At 47.5% G+C, this 23033-nt stretch overlaps 1 pseudogene; it reads left to right on the forward strand.

Annotated features, from left to right (window-relative positions):
• Nucleotides 1-329: 329 nt before the first annotated feature.
• On the forward strand, nucleotides 330-1457 carry LOC144122560 (uncharacterized; annotated as a pseudogene).
• Nucleotides 1458-23033: the final 21576 nt, after the last annotated feature.

Raw genomic sequence — 23033 nt, forward strand, 5'->3', positions numbered from 1 at the left:
AAAATCTGCTGCGCGACAGCGCTATAGGATCGACGAGCCTCGTCCCCCACCTGAAACTTCTCCGAACTGGGGTGCCCTGCCGGTCGCGACTTAAGCGCTTCTACCTGCTCTTCTAGCTGGGCCCGCTTTTCCCCCTCCTCTTTCAGCTCGCGCACAATTCCCTGCAACAGATCGACATGGTCGACGATTCGCTCCAACATGGTGTAAGAAGTGAGATGGAGGCCGGCTTCGATGAGGCACCGCAACAGCACCGCCAACATGAGGATGACTAGAAGCTACTGAAAGAAGAGCAAAACATCCCTGTGGTAGGCGACAAGCAACACTTCGGAATGGCGGGAATCAAGCCTCCGAGGCCCTTCGACTTCCGGAACGTCGCGGGCTGGCCCGCCTGGACGGAAGAATTTGACGACTATAGATTCACCTCCGGGTTACACGAGAAGCCAGCCAAAGTTCAAGTAATAACTCTTCTCTATACAATGAGCAGAAAGTCGCGGGAGTAACTTCGGGCACTAAATGTCAAAGATGAAGAAATGAATGACCTCAGCTTCGTAAAGTCGAAGATTCAGAGCAACTTTGTCCACACCAAGCATACAGTCTACGAGAGTGCTCGCTTAAATAAACGCCGACAGCAGCTGGGCGAAACAGTAGATCAGTTCGAAACGGAGCTAAACAGGCTAGCAGACAGATGCGAGTTCAAAGAGATGAAAGACTGCCTAATTAGAGACAGGTTCGTAGTTGGTCTACGGAATGAGCCTCTATCGGAAGAACTACAAATGGATCTGATCCTCACATTGAACACGACTTTGGCAAAAGCACGTACGAGCGAAACGGTGAACAAACAGCAAGCCGATCTGAAAGGCAACGACTGCACGGTCCCGGAGGCTTGTGTTAGCGCAGTTAAGTCGAGGAAAGTCGGGGGGAAAAAGCGCATCTTCACGCGGACATCACGGTTATCGTCAAGAGAGCTGCAGCTTCCGCGCTGGTCAGTATCATCCGAGAAGCAGTTGCACAGCGCTACAAGAAAGGTGCAGTTCTGCCGAAAGTTGGGCCACTTCCATAAAGAGTGCCGAAAAAAGCAGGCAGACGGGAATCTCGACGGCATTGCCGAACGTCATAAAATTTTTTTTGGCACGGTCGAGCAATCACAGAACAGAGCGTCTGCGCACTTCGTCAAAGTACTGATAAACGACCACGAAGTTCGCATGCAGGTAGATACCGGAGCACAGCTGACTGTCGTAGGTGAAAAGTTTCCGTTCCTTTCACGTTCCCTGGATCAAGCAGGCGATCTGATCCGCCCAAGCAATGTAAGAATTCGCACAATCGGAAAATTTGATGCTGAAATAGTTTGTAAAGAGAACCGTTCGCAGAAAACTAGTTACGTCGTGCACAACTTGCACACGCTTCTTGTTTGGATTGCCAGCTATCAAAGTCCTAGGAATCGTGCGCTGTCTAGATGAATTGCTGACTGCTGACGACATAGTAAACAGGTGTTCTAAGGTATTCCAAGGAACAGGGTGCATATCTAGGGAACATACGATACGCTTCGTGCCGAATGCAGTCCCGTACGCAGTGTCTACACCTCAGAGGAATCCTATAACCATGACAGAAAGAGTCAAGGAAGACCTGGACAGCTAGAACGAGAAATAATGATAAAAAATGTTGAAGAACCGACATGATGGTGCGCGCCTATTGTCCCCGTAATGAAGCCGTCTGGAGCAGTAAGAATCTGCGTTGACTTAACGCAACTGAACCAGTTTGTAAGACGGGAACGCCATCAGCGGCCAACAGCAGAGCAAGTCAAGGGGAGCTTCCAGGAATCTAAGCACTTGTCTAAACTGGACGCGAATTCCGGATTTTACCAAATACGGCTTTCCAAAGAGTGTCAAATGTTCACCACTTCCATTACGCCGTATGGGCGGTACTGCTACTGCAGGTTACAGTTCGGGATGATATCCGCACCAGACATTTTCGAAAGTTCTCGCAAGTTCTAGAAGGTGTGCTGAACTATAAGGACGACATTTTTGTGTACGGCAAGAACAAAATGGAACACGACAGCCGCCTTCGTGAAGTACTCAACCGGCTGCAACAGACGAGCGTGACCCTTGACAAAGAAAAATGTTGTTTCTCTGTCAAGCAAGTAACCTTTCTTGGCATGATCTTCGACGGCAGCGGGCCTCCCAGATCCTGAAAAGATCAGGGCTATCAGAGAGTTGCCCCGACCTGAAAACGTAGCTGAAGTTCGTTCCTTGTTAGGCATGGTGAACCACCTCGCAAGGTTCCTTCCTGACGCTGCGTCTATGTCGGTGCCTCTACGCAGCCTCCTCAACAAAGGCAGCGATTGGTCATGGAAAACCCAACAAGAGGACGCCTTTGAGAAGATCAAGGCTACTTTCAGCTGCAAGAGGTGCCTAGCAATGTACAACCCCGGGTACCTGACAATCGTGTCTGCGGGCGCGTCTTCGCAAGGACTTGGTGCAGTTTTGCTCCAAGATCAGCCCTCAGGCGACAGACGTCCTGTAGCATATGCCTCTAGACCTCTCACGAAAAGTGAGCTTAGGTATTCGCAGATCGAGAAGGAAGCGTTGGCTTTGACTTGGGCAGCGGAGTGCTTCAACGAATTCCTGATAGGCCTCACGTTTATGTTTGAGACAGATAACAAGCCCCTCCTTCCGTTGCTAGGTCGTGATCCCCTCGACTCTCTTCCACATAGAATTCAAAGGTTCAAGATGCGTCTCATGAGATACTCGTTCACGCTTAAACACGTACCGGGTAAAAGCATCGCTACGGCGGACACTCTTGGTCTAGAGGTATGAACACGGGACTAGCCATAGGAGAACTGTCTGAAGCGGACGTCTCGGCATACGTGGACGGAGTTGTCCGATATGCGCTCTCAGATAACATACTGGACCGCATACGCTCAGACCAGGTAAAGGATTAAGAGTGCGCCTCTTTGCTCGAAGCGTGCTGGCACGGCTGGCCTGAAAAAGGCCGTGTATTACGAGTTCTAAAACAGTTTTGGGCATATTGCTGCAATATCACTGTGTGCAAGTAGCTACTTCTGAAGGACTCCAGACTAAGTAACTCTACGAGCTCTGTGGAAAGAAATTATGCAACGAGTCTACGAGGGCCATCAGGGCATCGTGCGCTGCCGCGCAAATGCTAAAGGATTTGTCTGGTGGCCTGACATAAACCAGGAAATAGCAAGAACCGTAGCCAGCTGCCCAACTTGTTCGCAAGAACGCACGGAATTTTTGAACCGATGATCCCACTTCTGACACCATGTCAGACCAGGCAGACAGACGCTCGTGGTGGTGATCAAGAAATGACCCCTTTTAATGTTCCGTCGCGCAATATATACAGCCAGAATGGTCACATGACTTATGTGAGAACTGGGTGAGGGAAAAGAACGCATAGCGCATACCTAAGCGCGTATCAGTGGGGCGTCCGTGCGCACTGCGCTTATTACGATGACTGTCACAGTCCCTTCTCTCCTGAGCGACTCGGCGACCTTAGTTTCTAGCCTAATCTGTTCCTCTCTTCCCACCTTCAAGTCCCCTTTGAGTTCCTTAATCCTAGCTGCCCATTCCCGTTTCAACGTCCGACCGGCCTCCTCAAAACGCTTACATAGCGTGCACGACGAGCTTGCCCCATCTGCCTCGGCTAAGTTCCTGAACTCGGTCTCGTCTAAATAGCACCAACGGTCGCACTCCTGGCACTGAACTAACTCTCTGTCCACCTTGACTCTCCTAACATGCCATCCCATCATCCGGCCGACAACATCACGTAAAAGACCGCCAAAATTCCTACACAAAAATCATAGCCGGTAGAGATGGCGCTACACATAGGCAACAACCAAAGCCCATCATAAAAGCAAAAGAAACGCAAAGCTTTGAACTTTCCGTCTTCCCTCCTCTCCTCGAGCTCCAACGGATAATGAGCCTCCCATTGACCGAGGTGCCGTGGTCACGTGTTAAAGCGCGCATTTTTGCTCCGCAGCAGACATCGGCATCATTGTCGGTGGTAGGAGTCGCGCTTTGTTCTCTATGTGCAAATGTTTTGGCGGGAAGAGTTTTTCCATCTTTGACGGCGTATACGCGTTGCGGCAATGATGACCTTCTGTTGCGCATATGGATGCAACAACCGAGAAGCCAGTGAAAAAAGATTTTTTTTGTAATTCCATCTGGAAAAAGCAACGCGGCTCGCCGATCGACCGATCGATCGACGCGGCTGAACAGGAGCGACCGGGCAAACTTCGATGATGTGCTGGATTCGCGACATTGTGAGGTGAGTGGCCATTTTTCAGTTGGTGGCCGTCCTTCAGTTGTCAGTCGTGTTTTTTTTCGTGTTATTTATTGGAAAGCGCGAGTGACTGCAGTCTTTCTTCGCAGTAAATGCTGTTTGGCATAGTTGCAGATGGACTGGTTCGCTCGTAGCACAGTGTTCTAGATGAAGTTGTAATGTCAAGAGCGAATCAGGTTTCGATGTGAGGCGCTGTACCAAAAAAATTGGTTGGCCGCGCGGGGCGCTGCCGTAGAATACTGTAAAGAAAATTCTGGCCGTCTGCGTTGCTGCATCTTTGCATTCAACGAGTTTGAGCGTTGTCGTTGGGTAAGGGTGGCTGTTTAAACTCGTTTGGATAATAAAAACGGGTAAGCGCGTCCCTCGGACATATAAACATATGCAAAAAGTCTACAAAACGCTGGTACTACTCGCCACCCAGCCGACCGCGAACATTTCGCCTGAGTGGGGCACCCTGAGGATGAACCAAAGGCACATAGAGCAGAAAACCACCTGGGGCAGGGAAAGTGCTCTGCAGAGCAAGTAGGAGACCAGCGAACGCGGGAAAAGTTGAACAATTACATGCAATGAGCAGTGACGCTCGAGGAGGAGGTGAAAGAAGATTTGCTAAATGAAATGGAGGTGAATCTACTCGGCAATAGCACGAAACGACGGTAAAATAAGAATGAAAGGGTGTGGACGAGGAGTAAAAGGAACGAACGGAGGTGTTGGAGAAGATAAAATGAAACGTTTGGATCGGTTTTATGGGCTCAAGAGTCGCTAGTGAGAGAAGTGACTTGGGTTATGAAGGACGCCGTAATCACTCCGGATAATTTCGAACCTGTCGGGTACGTTCTTTAATGTGCAGAGATCGCAGAGTACGCGCGTGCCTTTATAGCACTTCGCTTCCATATAAATGCTACCGCTGTGGCCGGGATCCAACCCGAATCCCTCGGGCCAGCAGCCGAGCGCGCACTACAGCTATTGATCAGTCATCACGGCGGCGAAAGAAAAGGGAAGCGCGAAAAAAATTGCAATAAAGCAAGTGTTCATTAAGCAGGAAAAAGAAGGCAGTGAATAAAACTATGCGAAGAGACAAACAGATTAGAGACGTAATTACGTCCGCCGACGCGGACAGAAACGGCATTTCCCTTTCTGTGAGAATAAGGGAGGGCTCGCTGATGTGGCAAGAGTAATTTGAACGAATGCAGTTATTGCTATGCTAAGGCGGCCACGATTCGTGATCACTGAGGAGCTATCAAGGACTGGCAGGCAGCCGCAGTCCCTGCAGTGACACCATTAGGGCGTCAAACGGTACCTTTGAGTCACTCTTTCCATCACTCGAGCACCAGTACAAAGTGGAAACGGGGCAGTTTTCTGCTTATATATATATGGTGTGAACATAACAGCTGTTATTTTATTAGTGAATATGCCCTATCTGAGAATATACAGGCGCGGTGAAAAATACTGGGCCCACAGGAGCGGCTGCGAGCCGCATCGCGGCGCTCGCGCCAGCGCTGCGAGAGTATGCACTGTGACGACAGATTTCTCCCTCGCTCTCGAGCGGTCCCGTCAGACGGTTGATAAAGTTCAAGTGCGACGTTCAGCTGTTTCGCACCTTACGGTCAGGGCGAAAGAGGGCTCCCATTTCCATGAAGCGTCGCCGCGCTGGTGCCGCCTCGCATCTCGTCTCCCGCGTGTGCAACATTGGCTGCGGCGCGCGGCCGCTGAGCCGCTCGCGAAGCGCACGGCGCCCCTCTTTCTAATACAGTAGTTGCGTTGACACCTCGTGCATGTAACCCGCCGCGAAGGACGCGGCTTTCATTCCGGCGGCGGCGGTTGTTGCATTTCGGTTGAGGCGAAGTGCTAGAGGTACGTGTACTTTACGATGTCAGCGCACGTTTAAGAACCAAAGGTGGTCGAAATTTCCGGAGCCCTTCACAACAGCGTTTCTCATAGCCTGAGATGATTTCGGACGTTAAGCACCATAAACCAAATTTCATGCTTACGCGCTGCCCGCTTCCGTGTAATCCGCTTCGCCGCGTGCTCAAGGCTTGGGTGTCAGCGTGCATGCATCACGTTCCCAAATAATATACCAGGGTCTTTCGCTGTCTTAGAGTGGTTACATGCAAAGAGCCGCCGCATTAGTAGATTAGAACAAAAGCCGGGCGTGGTTTACAAAAATGCAAGTGGTTAATTGTTGTCACATATGAAAAGGCGGTATCGCATGTAAAACTTTGATGGAGAGCAATGTACTCACTGCGGGCAGGGAAATAGAAGTCTTCATAAAATAACGGATCCTTACAGTTTCAAGGAAAATGTGACGAGGATTATTACGTTCGAATTTGAAAATGACTGCATAAAATTCATCCAAAAACTACAACGCATAAAGCGAAAGCCATTTTTTAGGACTGTTAATATTTGGTGCAAATTTAGGTAATGTCGCGAAATGATGAAATTTATTATTGGTGCATTGACAAGGAAGGCTCATCAGTGCTATGGGTTACGGGTGCCAGGCATTGTTATTATCAAGGAAAGTTTGAAGGATATGAAGATAAAATGATTGAGATGTATGTGTAACAGAAGCAAGTATTACGGTTTTATAGTAGTGCATCGGCCGCATACAATGAAAATATGATATCTGCTTTTTAAAGGTAAATCCGGTATTTTTGATGGCTCGGTAGAAAGTGTCGCTGAGTTTCTATATGCTTGCACCTACTTCTTTTTGCAAAGAAAATTTTAACATATTTTAGCGTTCCCCTTTTGTTCGAGATCATTTTTTGTGTATATGGTAAGAAAAGCTCCGCTTCTGCTGCTCCCTTGTATTTAAATATTGCTGAGTATAAGTTTGCAGGTTTGGTAACTGGCGATGATAACAGCATTTCAGACCGAAATAAGAATGGGTCAACGAGTGAGCGAAACAGTAAAAGGCACTTGCGGACTCATCGTTGAAGCGCTATTTTATTTCATCTCGAAGATATTCGCACTACCTTATTGAAAAAAAAAATGATACAAAACCCTGGAAAAACCAAGGATAGCTTGCCTTGTTTCAAATAGAACAAACTTGCAGCAAAAAGTTGTGGGTTACTCGTTTACCATTCCGAGGGCTGCCCAGGAAATCCTAAGGTGGCGGCGTACGTCGAAGCGGGAGTCAATTTTTGGGCATTGTTCCTCTTAAAGACAAAATAAAAAGAACAAATTGCGGCATTGAGACAGCGATATATTGGTTCCACATAATGCAACGCAAAGATTAAGCTGCTTAGGTGCTTGTGAGCGAACAAAATCAATTCCTTCAGTGACAGAAAAGAGCGCCGGGAAATTTTCGAGGTAGCGGCTGCCATCAATTGGCTCCCGTTGGCGCCGTAACTGAAACGCAGCCACTGATTTCCCTTTGAAAGGTTAAAAATAATTATCGATTCGTTTTTTGCATCTTCATTGGCAGCCAAGCGCTGATGCATTACCAAAATGGGATACTTATGTAATAACGCCATTAAAAAATAGCGCGACTGTCCTCTCGGCCCCTCGTAGCCGCACGCGCGCGTAACGACGACGCGTTATTTCTGCTCCAGGAGTGTACGCCAGCGCACGCAGCGGCAACCGCTTTTAAAACCTCACGGGGAGAGCACCGCTTTTGCCACTACACAACCTTCTTGAACACTGTACTCGTAGGCTACGAAAGCTGTGCTTCTTCTTGTATTATGCCCACCGTGCCAGCTCTGCTAGATTCTGCAGGTGACTCTTTTATGTTGCGCGCATTTCGTGGCGTGTCGACGAGGTTGCAGTCATACGTGATTGCAGTCAGACTCGTTTGTAGGGTCGACTCAAAAGTCACGCTTCATATTGAGTAAAGCTGAAACTTGGGCGAGTTGGTAAGCATTCATGGTGGGCGAACAGCGCAACAAAGGCGGGACAAAGGGAAGACAAGCGCTGACTAGCAACTGAGTTTATTGAAGAAGAAAAAGTGGTAATATATAGTGAACGTGAAAATAAAATATAAAAACTGAAAAAAAATCGACAAAAGGGGGTAAATAACCTATGTCATGTGCAAGTCCAGATCTTGAATTTCCTCGTCACTTAATGTCACAGAATGATTGCTGATGCACTATTCTGCCAGATTATGAATGTGATATGCTTCCATGATTTCTCGGGTCACCTTGTTCTTATGGTAGAACAGCACTGCTGTCTTCTTGTACAGCGGTTCGCATTTGCATTTTTTGCAGCGAAACTTTGTCTCAGGAGCCGGGCCATCCTTCTCTGGTTTTCTCTTATGTTCGTTTTCTTTTTCGTGTTTGCACTTAAAACTAGCGCAACTAGCACGCTTACAACTAGTGCCTTTGTTGCGCTGTTCGCCCACCATGATTGCTTCATATTGTTTGAGCCCCCATGTTTACCTTGCTCGAGTTTGAGGTGTAGCTTTCATCTTGCGCACTGCTGCTGGAATTTTTTTCGCAGTTGGAATCCTTCGCTTACGAACCCCATACTTAAGAGGCGGTTATCGATGTTTGATACCCGTTGTACATGCGGCTCGCAATATCGGTCTAGCTTTTACGTTCCGCGCATTGCTTGCCGTATTTGTGTCGTTACAGATGGACTGCTTCGCTCACGAATTCGATAGTAAAATGGCGGTTCTTGCTGTTTGCGCCTACACTGTTCATGCTGATCGCGGTGCAGGTCTATCTCTGGGTCTATGTTGGGCGCATCGCAGGGCGTATTTGTTTTGTTGAAGTTCGACTCCGTCGCTCACGAACTCGACGCCAAAGAGGTGGTTTTTGCTGTTGAAGCTCTGGCTGTTCACGCTGCTCGCGATAAAGGTCTAGTTTTCTTGTTTCGAGCATTGCTGAACGCATTGGTCAGGCAGGGTTCATACCAAAATCGGGCGTTTCTGCCCCTAGGCACAGTAAAGATCTACCCCTTGAACACTCGGTATCTGCGTGGATAATAGGCGAGAAAAATCGGTGAGGAAATTGCCAGCACAAATATGGGACGGAACTACACACGTAGGATATTAAGGCAGATACTCATTCACTCAGCCACAGCATATTTTTAGACTTGGAGCATTGGTTAGGCATGTACGGCACTGTCTGCGGTATCAAGCTGTATATGAAGCTCACGCTCCTTTCAACGGGTGGCGGAATGGGTTTGGCATGAAAGAGAATTCAAAGCCGTAACACTGCCGCGGTGGCCGAGTGGTTACGGCGCTCGGCTGCTGACTTCAAAGATGTGGCTCGATCCCGCTTCCGTGGAGGTCGCGTTTCGGTCGAGGCGAAATGGCAAAGGCCCGTGTATTGTGCGATGTCAGTGCACGTAAAGGCACCCAAGGTAGTGGAAATTACCTTGAACCTTTTACTAGGGCGTCCTGCATAGCCTGAGTCGCTTTGGACGTTAAGCCCCAAGAACAAACATCAAAGCTGAAAGATGCAGTCAGGTTATGGTCTCTAACTATATATGATTGAAATAACGTGATGTTGATCATTCTTTTCTTCAGAAACATAAAGCAGTAATAAATTCTTTCGCGTATGTAGAAATGGGAAGGCTCGGAACCTAACAACACGCGACGTACTACTTTGTAATCACATGTTTGCTTGTTAGCATTCCAAACCTTGTAAGAACATATTTCTCATAACTGTCTAAAAGGTATAGTTGCTTAAAGGAGGTGAGCTTATATAAGTTTCGTGTCGAACAATTGATAACGTTTCAACAGAAATATAGGAGACTTACCCCATTCTATTTTCTCCTTGCTTTTTTTTTCAATTTTCACTTCAAGCAAGTTCCTAAACGAACCAATGTGTTTGTTTCACTGAGAACTGAGTAAATTCGCGTTTTGATATTTCAGCATTTCAGTTTTTTTCTTCTTTTGCACGCTAATTCGACAGAAGGCGATAGCCGCTCCCTACCCCCGAGAGCCATCGGCGTCGGAATCACGCGAACAACCGCGCGGCGGCGATGAACGGGCGCTGCTCGTGCCGTGTCTTTTCCTGCGGTTGCCTTTTAGGCGATGATCATGCAATTCTGTTTTCGTCCGTTTATAGAACGACATTTCGCACGTCAGCGTAGTGAGCGAAAAATGACGGGCATGGATCAGGCAGGTGGTCTCCAGAGAGCAACCTAGGAGGAAGGTGGGCAACCTAGGTCACGTGACTTTGAGGCGTGCGCACAACCTTCCCACCGGATAATGAAAAACCTACACACCGTGCCACCTGAATTAATGATTGCTCATTCGGGAAGAGCAGCCTGGGCCGCACAAATCAATCGCAGTGCAGTGGAGCATCGCTTAACCGCTCCACCAGGAGGCGTATGCATACTCCTAGGGATCTATAAATGTAAAGCAGAGAATGATCTGCAAATGTGGGAATTAACCCATTACGCTATCTCGTCATACCCTTAAGGCAAAACTTCAGTTTCTATTATTTTTTCTTCTGTGTCCACGACTACCGTGAACAACGTCACCGCGGTGCGCTAACAATATTCGAAACTAGTACTTCTACCAATCGAATTCTTCTGGACAGAAAGCCTCATCACAAAATGATTTCGGACAGTGGCCTAGTAACAAGAAACCTTGCTGTAGTATTGCGCAGCCACTTGCCTTAGTGACAGGGCATGTCTTTCGTAACAACAGGAGACTTTGGAATGCACAGAAAAATCTATCGTCGCGACAGAACGGGAATATGTTTTATCGTATTTTGGGCAAGGCTGGAAAGACACAACAAATAAAACAGAGCGCTCCTTCAAGCTTTGTTCTGCCAGAGTGGCAGGGAACCGAGACAAAGACTTGCAAAAACAACACATCCGAAACAGGAGAGTTGCAGTACGAAAAGCGGAAAGTGTGCAAGGGATATTAAAACAAAAAAGAAGAGACATGAAAAAAAAAGTTTCTCTGCTGCTTCGCTTCAGGGTCAACTTCCACGCGTGACAGGTGGCAGAATGGCGTCAGTGGCGATCTTTAATCCACCGGGTGAAATTTTTCAGCGGCTTGAAATCCCTGCCGTGATTTCACTTACCCCCTTGACCGCGAAATGCGGCATCGAGTTCCATGTACTTGGCCTCGAAGAGCACCTGCTGGATACGAAGTCTGGCCAGGTCTCGGCGGTACCTCTTTATTTGGCGTTGCTCCATGTGCAGTCGTCGGCAGAACAGCTCCTCCTCGTAATTGTACGGAAGATCTAGATCGGATGGAACCGGGCCGGCGCCGGAACTATCGCCGCCGCCACCATCTCGGGCACCGTCGCCGCCGCCACCATCGCCGGCACCGTAGCCGCCGGCACCATCGCCGCCGCCACCATCGCCGCCGCCGATATTGATGCCCGTCAAGCGATTCGGGTTGCTGGACACCGAGCCGACAAGAAAGCGGCGCAGGTGGCCACCGGCGACGGGACACGCGAGCTCTCCGCGCTGGACGGCTGACCACCACTGCAACTCGCGGGCGTGGCGCCTCGGTGGTTTTCCTGTGGTCGCTGCGGAGAGTACTACGAAAATGAGGAAGGAAGGGAGAATGTTAAGAAGATTGTGACCAGGATGGTTCTCTCACGGCGCAAGCTGGCCATGGCGTCAGGTTTGTATAGCTGGCAACGAGAAACAAGCACTCGGTTAAGTGACGTCCTCGAGCATTTCACATGGAAGCAACTCATGAAAACTTCCAAAAATAAACAATCCAGAGTGCATGCATTATGCAAATTAGCCAAGCCAGTTGGTACATAAATGAGTTTACAGCACAAACTAATAATCTCATTGCAGAAACTCGAAAGAGCCTAATCTCTGCTTCACATATATACTGACAGTTGCGTCGCTCATACGAGAGTCGAAAAATCCTCCTCTCGGGTAAGCTGCTGGCTTGTTTCCGGAGAAATTTCGCACATAGGTGGCGTTTAGCAGTCCGATTCGGTATTAGAGTAGAAAATGTTTTTGACTAGACTGAGTGTGATAAATAAATCGTAAGTCCGCATTATTTGCAGCTTTGATAAACATCAGCCTAACTCCTTCCACTGCAAAACGAAGGCCTCTATCTCGTGCCTCCAATTAATTCGGTCCCATGACAGCCTAGATCACATTATCACCACAGACCTCTTTATTTCCTCCTCAGTAATGCAAAATAGAGTTTCCGCAACAGCTGTACCGACAGTGTCATCTCTCGCTCCCCGCAGGATGGGGAGCACTTTTCGCGTCGTGTCTCGCGTCGTCTGCTTCCGTCATTCTGCCGAAGATGAAAAATGCGCTACTGGTGCAGCTGTTGGGAAAGAGTTTTCCTTGGTCCGGCACTGGCACATGCAAAGCATACTCTCACAGCATCAGAAAAGTGCTTCTTTAAAACGTAGTATAAAGTAAACGGGCTGCTAAATCTGCGTTAAACTTTCGCGCGAAGAAGACAGCAGCTTAGGCGAGAGAATCTTTCTTCGCTTCTCTCTGTGAGACGCTCAAGTCTGCACAGCGCGGCTCAGAATCACCTGAAACTCTATATTTGGGATGCAGCGCACTTCAGGCTTCTTTTAGTCACAGCGTACGACGACGTCCACACCGACTCATAATTGTAACCCTCAGTTTCGAAGGCCTCCACGCAGCTGAGGAAGTGGGTGTTCTGAAATTCCACACCACATGAGTCCCGAAGAAGGTTGCACACTTTCTAGGCAAACACCAACACCGGATTGGAGGTTGAGTTATACATTTGGTTCAAAGAAAAAAGGGTTCCTTGCCCTTATTGAAAGTAAAATTTGGCTTCGTAAAGACAAGGCAAAAAAATGTGTATGCTTAATGGGCTAGGCACCTGATGGAATACTGTTTTCTTTTTTACACATGCAGTTCAGTCACAAGGTTTAACTCTATGCCTGCCAGAATAAAATCATTGCACAAATATGACTGCGGTGTGCGTTTCGAAAACCACAGCACTGTGAAGAAAAGAACATCTGAAGGTCTTTATACCACGCGTGTTTTCTATCCTGTCTTACTATCCCATCTTTGAACTCTCCTACTATCAGCACGTGGTAGCGATTGTGGCTTGGCTTGAGCCAGTGGGCAGGCCTGTGAACTTTCCTTTTCTTTCTTCCTTGCAACAACAGAGTGACGCTCTCTGTTAGCCCGAGCCGCCGTTTAAGCTTCCGAGAAGCGCGCCCGTTCGACTTCTGGGAGAACACCACCCGCCCAGACCGGGCCAGCGAGGCAACGTGCGCCAACCTGCGTGACGGCCCCGTCGAGCTCCTCAGGTCGTCGGACTGTCGCAGGGCCCGGTGAACAAATTGTGTTTTGTTTATTTGCCTTCCCTGTGTTAGTGCACTTTAGGTGCAGGTATTTTGATAAATTGTAACCTCTCTCCATTGTTACTTATGCACGAGTTGCATCGTATTTGAAAATCACTTTGTATGTGCTCGTACGATTGATTGTCAAATTTCTGCATCGTCTCTTAGCTGTATAAACTGTTTTGTTTTGTGAACCTTTGGCTCCGACCCATTCTCTGGCTTGCGACCGGCGAAAGCTGGGCACCAAACGACCAACCAACCCTCTTATCACTTGACAGCTGGTCTCCGGCTGAGTTTGCCGCGGTGAGTCGAGGGCATCTCCTTTGTGACCGAGACCGCTGCCCCAACAGGCTCTAAGGGTGTCTGGGAGCGCACGCAAAAGTGCGCGAAGTGATGACAAACGTGACTAATAAATTTAATATGTGTGGGGGTGTCAGCATGTTTTCACGCACGTCCTAAGGCTGCATACCACCAGGTGCACTAGATCCAGCTTATCTTGCTTGTCGCCCGTGAAAACGATGATAAACAATCGCTTTTAGTAAGTCCTTTTGACATGTATAAAATTTGTGCAGCTGATCTCCATAGTGCACATTAAGGTGCCCGTCGAGGTTATGACTTGTAATAAAAGACAGAATACATGCTCAATACCACGATATCACCACAGCTCTCAAAGCCTTATCTCCTCCTGCCAAAAAGAATCGGCGCTTTAGTGCACATTGGAACGCCTCCGTTTTTTACAGGATGTTTGAGGAAAGATTTTATGTAATTCTCAAATATAGTTTTCTAAGTAAAAATATGGCTTTTCGGCATTTAATTACGAGTGTTGGCGGGCACGAGAAAACCAGTGAATTGTCTTTAGCAGTGACTGGTTAATTACTTCTTTATATATAACTTAACTACTAGGCTTGGGTGTCTAGTTCCAAGTAACAATTTGTAGCCGGTCGTTAGTAATAGCCATATCCGGTTTTAGAAATTTGAAAAGCTGATTACCCTTGTCGCTGTGGCTCGACAAAATTTAGCATTTTTGCTATTTAGTCCACAGGGAAGGTTGCTTTGCCTCCATGTTTTTCGAAAGCCTTGTGTTTTGCACGGTGTAGCCAAATTTTGTCGAGCTATTGATTTGGCATGAGTTTACTCTCGAACCTGCAGCCGCTATCAGAATAGACAACCCTAAAGTTTTGCGTCTGAGTCACGTAGTGGTGGTACTGTAGAACCATAAGAGGTGATAAGCATCAGAGGGTATTGGAGGAGAGTTCAGGAAATTGCAGGATATACTTTCATAGAGCTCTAGAACGCTCACGTTGGCAAGCGAGTCACACTGTAGCCAGAGAGAAACATCGTGGGTGCATATTTTTGAGAAATGATGTACGTACTTCGCGTCAAAGGAACAAGGCCATTAAAAAAGGAACGGTATGCTTGCCGTATATGTACCTTACGTTCCCTCGTATGTCGCCGTCTTTCGGCCGCAAGATACGTGAATCTATGAATGCAATCTTAGTGTAGTTGTTACAACCTCAACTGAAAAGCTTAAGGTTCTGGACATTTTAAAGGCCTGCGTTTATCGTGTACTATGTTGGAAATGTATTTTGTGGGTAACGCTACTGAAAAGCTTTATTCGCCAATTTTTTTTTATATGCCGCCATTAGTTTCATTTCTTCCAACATTGCGATAATAACCCAATAACGGGAAAGAAAAAAGAAGGAAAAACGTTTTCTTGAACATTTTTTATGGACTTGCATCGCAGTTTACAATATTTTCCGGGGAACCGATTCCATGAACCTAGCTGAGCCAGCTGTCTCGTTGTCTCGTTAAGATTCCACCTGTATTTATTTATTTTTTTGTTCGATGTGGGTTGTTGTCACGCAAATGTCTTGTTTCCATGTGATGATCTAGTCCGGTTAACATAGGTTTCAAAAATGAGATAATCCAAAACCGTAAGTTTCCTTTGTCAATATTTTAAATGCAAGACGGCCTGTGCAAGCAAATATAGGCTTGCTTACGTGAGAAGACGTCAGAATCATGCAAACAAAATAAAACGGCACCTTCGCACAACTATTCATAAATTTGAACGCGCCGGCTAATCAATTTGTGGTAACCACGTCCGCTGCATTTGGCTGCAAGCACACACACACACACACACACACACACACACACACACACACACACACACACACACACACACACACACACACACACACACACACACACACACACACACACACATATATATATATATATATATATATATATATATATATATATATATATATATATATATATATATATATATATATATATATATATATATATATATATATATATATATATATATATCCTGGGGCCACTAAGAATCAAAAAGCGATAAATGTTTCACAATTCCCGTCCCTGACACGCACCTCTTCGCAGGGGCAAGTTGTCTCATACTCGCAGGGCATCAGGCGGTGGCTCGCCAGGACGTTGCTCTCGTCCATCAGTGCACGCACCGCGGCCGCTGGGTGTGCGTCAAGAAGCCAGCAGAGCAGCCTGAGCAGCGTCCAGTCGCCAACCGCGTACCGTGAAGGGAGCGCAGTGGACATCATGGTGCGGCGGCTGGGCGAGAGCCGCATGGCGACCAGGAGGTCTCGTGGCCGAGCTGATCACTTCCGCGCAGTGGGCCGGGCTTGCCCTGCTCTGGTAAAGACTGTGTAGATACACAGTGATGTGTCACCACACTTCTGCTTCAGACCTGTGGATGAGAAGCGCATGTTCGAAAGAATGCAGAAAGTCTGGGGCGGAAGCCGTGGCTGTCACGGACACGTATAGGATTGGCCGTGTGCTCACGTGACTCACATACTAGCTTGATGATGATTATTATGATGCCCTCAGGCTGATGATGGTGATGCAAAATACTCCTTCCTGTTTTTTATCGTCTTTTTCTTTAAAGGCCATAGTCGTTTTCGCGCTAGAAGCGAAGGACGATGATGGTGCCCAAACAACACAACCTCGTTACTGCAACTGGCATATTCCGTTGTTAAATGTACTAAAAAAATTTTAGAATAGTGTCGAGCTTTTATTTGTTTTTTAATTGTTTCCCTATTAATTATGTCAAGTTTACTATTTCAGTTAGTTTTTCTCTTTTATTTAACACTCGCTCAAATGCGCCAATTTCCTCCAGCTTTACATTGAAATCACTTCAACCATAACCTCTGGCATTAACCACCCGCATATTCCCTCTTATGCGTACTGCGCAATTTATAAAAAGAAAAGACATGCAAATATTAAAAAATTTCTAAAGCAGAATGAAAAACAATCCTATTCGATGGAAACAGATGGAAACGCCGTGCGCCTGTTTTTGTTGTGCGAAACCTGCGGCGTTCGCGGACGAGACGGAGCCAATTACGTCAGGTCACATGGCACACCGTCGACGCATCTGGAGTCCGCGATTTCGAGTTCGTGTGGATGGGTCTTGAGCGACAAAGACCGTCGCCATAGCTTTGCAGAGGCCGGGGATTCGGCGAGGCTGGCACGTCTTCATGTCTACGTTTCAAGGGGTTTCTACCCGTTCGACAGTTATGAACTCTTTTCAGTATATATTGCTGCCGCATGCGATTGTCAGTGCTAGCAATGTGGAGGTGGCGTTACAAGCGAAACAGGAATACTGCGCGATCGCCTACACCATGAGGCAAAACGCTAACTTTAATATGGCTGAGATTAGAGCAAAGCCTGTGACCTTGCATTGAAAACGGCCGTTTTAAAGCTTACAAATACCATCAAGGAATGTGGTTCCTCTAGCGCGTCCGCGCGAATCCTATATAAGCCAGACGTTCATGTTTCCGCCAGTCCCGGTCATATCACTTGAGAGGACACAGGCCGCGTATATGATGATTCCTTTTACAGCGTAAGCTTTTATAGCAGACCTGCAGACCATGAAACATGCATTGCAAATACACGTGACAATACAAAAGCCACGACTTGAAATAAGGGGAACAAGCTGGTCAATAGTATTCTGGTAACAGATACTTAAGCTTCCTGAGGCTTTTATAGCTCTTCTTTAAGCATCATTGACCGGGCTTTCGGTTTTCATTCTTTAGTACAGTCTTCACCTCCAAAATTTTTGTTCTGACAGACCTCCTGCAATGGCTGTTTTGTACTGAAGCCGGATCTGTGGAACACGCTCTGCCGCCCTGTGGAGGTTTTTCCTCTCTAAGAAGCCTATCTGGATTCTGCGCGTGAGCACCGCAGGCCACAAATAGCGCATTTTCATGCTTAGACCCACCTGTTCCTTCTCGCCAATTTCGTCCTTTATTTTAGATATGATGGCAGCTTCTGTGCTGGCAATGTCCTGTTTTCTCAAAATGTAAGTTGTTGTCTCTTACTAATTTCAAACCTCCTGAGTCCATTTTTTTTCGAAGATCGGCGGCCTCATTCAACCATATTCGTTTTTCAAAAACTTCTCAGTCAGTCGATTCGCGCATAAAAATTTAATTTTGCTGCCTTTATTCCAGTCCCTCTTTGCGACCATGAGTTGGCCACCACACATTTCATGACCAATGCCCAATTGCGGGAATGGGCCATATCAGTCTTGGGGTCGAGAACGAGGCACATTGTATGGGAATGCCCGGAAGTAGCCCTGATATGCTTGTCTCTGCTTGTTGCTACCCAATAGACTCAGTTCAGTCGGCTCGGGAAGCAAAACAATTTCTGCTCTTAAGCCCAATCTTCTCTGTGCCTAAGATGAATTCCATTCTCATGTTTTGAAAAAGATAACTACGCAGGAAACGAATTTGTTTATACATTTACACGACTGCAATTAGTGGCTTATGGTCTATGGGGGTCTAACGTCCCAAAGCAATTCCGGCTATGAGGAACGCCGTAGTGAAGGACTCCGGAAGTTTCGACCACCAGGGGTTCTTTACCGTGCACTGACATCGCACAGAACACGGGCCTCTAGAATTTCGCCTCCATCAAAATACGACCGCCGCAACCTGGATCGAACCCGCGTCTTTCGGGTGAGCAGCCGAGCGCCATAACCACTGAGCCACTGCGGCGGCTGACTACGATTAGTGAACGAGAGATTTATCAAAGGACATCATGACATCAACCGCTGTGGAGCGGGCACAGTAATGCACATTCTCAAACAAGGTTTAGAGTGAACAAATAAGCACTGCGCTGCGAACGGTGCTTAATAAGTTATTCAGACTCCAAGAAGGGCTCCCTGTGATGTTTATTAAGCCAAAGAACAATGACCAGGCAGCCTTCTATTTTTGTTTTCTTGATACTCCAGCTGTACAAAATGCCATACGATGCAAAACACGATAGCACGCATCGCGGATTGCATTCGACCACACAGTATGTTATTCTTACAACGTGAACTCGACTGTAAGCTCCGTGGTACACTGCTTCCGGTCGTCGAGCGTCAGCTATCTCTTGAGGGTTCCAGCAATACACGTTCAGGTGGTACAGATCGTGCACCAAGGCTCTCTGTGATAGCACATGTCCCTGCCTCTTACGACGCCGGACAGTCCCATGAACGAGTGCATGTCTTCAAATGTCTTCAGTCTGTCGTCAGCTTCGGCAGCCATTTCCTTCGCGGTGGTGAACTCCACGTCCGCAAAATGCGCCAGTAGGACACGATGACAGCAGACCCGTTCAAGAGCATCGGCAATGAGCCTGTGATCAGGCACGAATAATTACATCACCATCGCCAGCAGCCAGGTGACTAACACCGCAGTACAAAGACTCACCCACTGAATTCAAATTGGACCAGTTTCACGCAAGCCACAGCCATTTTATGCAGGAAACCTCATCACCAAATAGCTCAACCGCTGCCTGCAACATTTCGCTTACCATGTTTTTCAAACCGATTACACCAACAGGAGACCATTTATCTTTTCTGCGCATGACATGTTAGTCTAAAGGCTTATCGTTTAAAACAACGGAACGCCTCGAGTTTTCCTTTTATTCTTCTATAGTTTCGTTCGGTGCCCTAAAGCAAATCAAAAGCTGGTACCAGACGTCGTTACCAAAGAGTCCTCAAAAGAGGCTTAAAGGCGCTGAATAAGTCATTTGGGAAGAAAGAACACCATGTAGATCAGATGCAACACGGTGTGCAGTAACCCGTACCCCGTACATCAGTGCATCAAAAATTGTTCCGTGCGTCAACTTACGAGATATCAGCCTATACCTCCTGCAGCTACCATCCGATGCTTCTAATATAAGCTTCAAGAGTACTTTTAAAAAATTCTGGAGTTGTGGCTTGCCAATACTCCTGTCCTCTTAATTGGTGGGCGCCACCATCAATATTGTAAAGTTTACATTACAGCCAAAATATGTAAAAAAATGTCTGGAGATGTGGTCTGCAAATGTTCCGGTTCTTTTCATTGTTTAGCGTCACGCTCACTATTTTAAGCTGTACATTACAGCCAAAAATTTGGCATTACCTCTGCGCCCATAGTGCACTATCAGCCCGTAAGATCACGCTGTTGTTGGGGTTTCGTGCATTGGCGGCTGCGAAATAACGCTGCTGCCCAGAGGGCGCTATGGATTTGAACAAAAACAAACATAAGTCGTGCTGATATGAAGGGTTTCAACGTCTTGAAGCAGCACGTGGTCCATGTGGAAGATCCTAGTAGAGGGGCTTATTAATTGCGATCTTGCGGGGGTTATTGAAGCGCGGAAGCATCACAGAGTGAGCGGATGGCTTTCCCATTCACCTGCACCCGACTGCGGCCGACAGGAATAGAACTAAATTTCGCGACATCGTGCTGAGCATCGCGACGCCTTTTCTATACCACCAGGATAGCATACCTTTTCTGTTAAGAGGAAGGGTCAGAAGCCGCACGGATTTAGGAACATGGTCATGAGCCTTCTACCACAGGTTATTTCTAATCTCTCTAGCTCCTTTTGTATTTGAAAAATGGAGGTGTGTGTTACTTGGCTTGTGTCCATGTTTAGTAAGCGCCATATAAACGTCTGGACGCCACGAACAAATTATCAGAATTTTTTTTCTCACAGCTCGATCGCTGCTTCCTAAGATGCCTCCCAAGTGGGCTTGAAGGTGTGTGGGAATGTGTTGCGAAACTTTACCATAATGCCACATGCTCGCTCGAGGTCCCGACGCCGCAGGCAAGCACATTTGCAGCCTGGCTGTGGTGACAGCGCCAGCTGTGGTGCCCTGGGTGCAAGCGAGGGTTGGGACGGCAAGCGAACACACCAAACACGCCTATGTAATCTTCTGAGTCACGGTCCTGTCGAGTTCAACTCCACACCGGAAACGCGATGCACGAGCCGCGACGATGGAGCTCCGAAGCGCAGTGTCTCATAGAGATGGACGCGGTCGACGTACAGTGAAAACTCGTAAATGACGAGTCTGTACTTTTCCGCGATATTTTTTGTAGAGTGACTCGCGAAAACACTAGTCCGCGACCATCCGCATTCCGTAACACTGATCTTCTTGATATTCTAGCTGCAACTCACAGCATCAGCCCGCTGTTCTGACAACTCGATCCATGCATTTTGTCTATACGAACAGTTCTCTTAGGCTTTCCTTTGTTTCCAGTGGTTCGATGATGTTCGGCGTGTCTTTTCTTGAGACAGCGTAGGGGCTAGTATCCATATTATGCATATTCAAAGCAAAAAGATCAAGTACTGGGCTAACTGTTAATTCATCTCGGGATCTTGGTATTTTGTGCTGCGTCCAGTGGTGGTCGTATTTCTTGTCTTGTATTTCCCTTGTCTCCCGTGTTCCTCGTACTCGTCTGAGTGTGGACTTAGTTACACCTATTCGGCACTGTTTGCTGTGGTAGGAGACAAATGTGTACTGTGCACTAAAATCAGAGTGTTCATCCTGCTGGTAAGGCGCTTAACGCTACTTTTTCAGGTATTGCGCTTAGATTTGGGCACTTATTTTTGGTGTGGGGTTCAACGAGTATGCGCTGTACTATCTCCTTCGGCAGGGGAGCTGGTACGATGATGGGCAACCATATTATTTCCTGGCACCGATGTACAAATGTATCGCCTTGACGGGACCATTAACAGGAAAGTATGCCGGCATGTGTAAATAGTATATTCCTTGCGGCTTTCTTGAAGTAGGAGTTGAGGAATCTGTTTTCGTTTCAGAGAGTAGACACTTGAAGGGTCCTTCCAAATTGCCACAATGCGCTCTACTTTTTAATTACCGTTGCTCTTATGCATGAATTCTCACCACAGAAAAGGAGGCCGTACAGTCGGTCGCTGAGTCGCTCTCTGACGCACACCACAGCCCTCGTGAGCGTCGAGTATGGTCGAAAGGAGAGCTCCGGACACGATGCCAGTTTCGTCCTCACCCCGGCGTCTCATGCTGAAACCGACCACGCGCTGTCTTGAGGCGAGATGGAGCAGCAGGTCAAGACAATGCTACAGGTCAGCGACGACGACCACCTAGTGGGGCGGCAATGCGGCTCCGTAATGGCCAGTGAGTTCAGAATCGGCCCTCTCCAGAGGGTGGAACTCGTGGGTTCTTGCAGCTGCTTGCAGAGAGCTAGGATGCACGCCCGCACGCCTCGCCTCGGTGTCCATGTTCACCCCAGCACCAGCGACATCACGAAGCAGGTGATCCAAACCCACGACTTACTATTTAAAGAGACAGTGTTCAGAGACGCCTGCCGCACAAAAGCCGGCATCCGCGTCGTTGCCCTTGAATAAAAAAAACTACGAAAAAATTCCCAGACAAGAAACCTGAATTGGCCCCTTAGGTGGCAGGTGGGCCATATAGGTGGCATGACCTTGTGTCGCCCACCGGATTGTGAGGAAACAGCGCACCGTGGAACGAGGTCGCTAAATTAGCGACTGATCTCGAGAGGTTCCTCGGGAAGATCAACTTCAGTCGCATCAGCCCAAACGGCGGCAGCACCAGCCATCACAGGGCAAGGTCTGCCCTGCACCTTTTACTCCTCGCACGTAGCTACATGCAAAGAATAACCCTTAACTGCATCCGTACCTTTTCATCGCGTCCAGCTATCGGGGCCCAATTAATCATCTTTCCATCAATATCTAAAGCACAGATATGAAGCCTTTAAAAATTGTTTTTTTTTTCTTGGCGGCCTTTTAAGAGCGGGCAAATTCGAGTAAAATGACAACACCTAAGCGGTCCTTGTTAACCATTGGCTTGTTTTCTGCACTGATTACTAGTGCACTGATATTCGTACATACTACAGAATATCGGCTACCGCGCCTTATTAGCGGTGACGTCCGTGCTTTACAGTGGCGGGCAGATGCGCGAATGGCAGAAAATTTTGGCCGCCTGCAAAGACCGAAAGTAACTGCAGCTGCGGGAATTTCAGCGCAAGGGCCCGCGACCATTGTGAGACTAATGCCTGGATGTGCAAATTAAAACATCGTGCCACGATCATTTGTGATTTCACGCTCTTCGAAACGATGGGCAAAAATCGTTTTCGCAGAAAGAGATAGTCCCGCAGCAACGGCCTCGCAAAATTTCACCTCTTGATACAGAACTTTTTAATTTAAAATTTAGGTTTTGAATAGAATTTGTAATTGTGATGAAGTAATTCGAAA

The sequence above is a fragment of the Amblyomma americanum genome, chromosome 1 (assembly GCF_052857255.1).
Source record: "Amblyomma americanum isolate KBUSLIRL-KWMA chromosome 1, ASM5285725v1, whole genome shotgun sequence".
NCBI lineage: Eukaryota > Metazoa > Arthropoda > Arachnida > Ixodida > Ixodidae > Amblyomma > Amblyomma americanum.